This window comes from Halichoerus grypus, chromosome 8 (genome assembly GCF_964656455.1).
Source record: "Halichoerus grypus chromosome 8, mHalGry1.hap1.1, whole genome shotgun sequence".
Taxonomy (NCBI): Eukaryota; Metazoa; Chordata; class Mammalia; order Carnivora; family Phocidae; genus Halichoerus; species Halichoerus grypus.
Genome location: NC_135719.1, coordinates 77,921,533 through 77,923,259, shown reverse-complemented (window position 1 = coordinate 77,923,259; position 1,727 = coordinate 77,921,533). Strand labels below are relative to the sequence as shown.

Here is a 1,727-nt window from a genome sequence, read left to right as displayed (position 1 = left end):
CTGTTTTCATCTTTTCCATCATTGCATTGCTCTTCTCTACTTACTCTCCATAGCTTTTCTAAACCACATTCTTTTTTTTAAATACATTCTTTTTTTTTTTTTTTTTTTTTAAGATTCTGTTTATTTATTTGAGAGAGAGAGAGAGCACAGCAGGGGAGTGGCAGAGGGAGAGAGAGAGTGAGAAGCAGACTCCCTGCTCTGCACGGAGCCCCACTCAGGGCTTGACGATAGGCTCAACCCAGGGCTCGATCCCACAACCCGAGATCACGACCTGAGCAGAAGTCAGATTATTAACTGACTGAGCCACCCAGGTGCCCCTTAACCACATTCTTTTTAAGAAAATACAAAGCAGCAGTCTCTTAATGTAAAAGCTAAGGCTGAATAAAAAAAGTATTTCCCCCTGGTTCTTGCAAGTGATGTACTATTAAGACATCACAATCTCATACAAGCACTCTCTGCTAACTCCTCATTCCCATATGAGAATAAGGAGAACTCTTAATAGCAGCACACTTGGCTACCAGGCTAATAACCTCTCTGGAATACCTATGATCCTGCTACTTCTCACAATGCTTCCTGCTCAGGATGGCTTTTTCAAATCCCTACCTCCTTCTCTGCGTGAAGCATTTTTCTCTAAGAAAACCGTATTGTCTGCGCAGCCACCAGAGGCGCGGTCGGGACGGCAGCGCGTGCCCCGAGCTCTCCGCCTCCCCCCGCCCAGCAGCCCGAGGCGCCCGAGCCCAGCCCGCGGCCCCGGCAGCAGCGCCAAGAGAAGCCCGGGTAGAAGCGCCGAGGCCGGGTGGAACGCTTCCCTCGACAACCTCACGGCGGACGGGACCTGTCAGGACGCGGCCATCGTGGGCTATAAGGTCTCGCCCTCCGTCGGGGCCGCCGTCCCCGGGAAAACCTTCGTCATCACGCCAGCTGAGGTCGGTGTCCTGGTTGGCAAAGACCGGTCAAGTTTTTTCGTGAACGGGCTGACACTTGGGGGCCAGAAATGTTCTGTTATCCGGGACTCACTGATGTAGGATGGGGAATTTACCATGGATCTTCGTACCAAGAGCACCGGGGGAGCCCCCACTTTCAACATCGCTGTCGCCATGGCTGCCAAGACGCTAGTCCTGCTGATGGTTAAAGGTGTCCACGGTGGTATGATCAACAAGAAATGCTATGAAATGGCCTCCCACCTGCGGCGTTCCCAGTACTGACCTCGTCCGTCCCTTCCCCCCGCCACCACTCCCCACGGCTTTTGCACCCCTATCCCTCCCAGATACACACAGACACCATTTTTATTTTTGGGGCCATTACCCCACACCCCTTATTGCTGCCAAAACCACATGGGCTGGGGGCTGGGGCTGGATGGACAGACACCTCCCCCTACCCAAACCCCTCCTGTGTGTTGTTGGAAAACTTTTTTGTTTTTTGGGGTTTTTTTTTTTTTTTTCCCTGAATAAAAAAGATTCTACTAAAAAAAAAAAATCGTATTGTCTTAGGAAGGCTCATGTATTGTTAAGGGAAGATAAGACGACTTGCCTGCTGGCTAGATCAACCTCAGAGACCTATGGGATGATGAATTCCGTATCAGACTATGCTAGCATCCCAGGCACTATCTTTGTCCCGTCTTTTCCTCCTTCCCATCATAACAGTGTGACTCAAAGGAAAGTTGCCCTTCAAGGTTGATGTCTTTACATGTACCTGGCCTTCTAATGTTAAATGATGAAAAAATGTTA

The 1,727-nt window shown here is 49.9% G+C and overlaps 1 pseudogene; it reads left to right on the top strand.

Moving 5' to 3' along the window:
- The first annotated feature begins 364 nt into the window (after nt 1-364).
- Nucleotides 365-1,469, top strand: LOC144382769 (profilin-1 pseudogene; annotated as a pseudogene).
- Nucleotides 1,470-1,727: the final 258 nt, after the last annotated feature.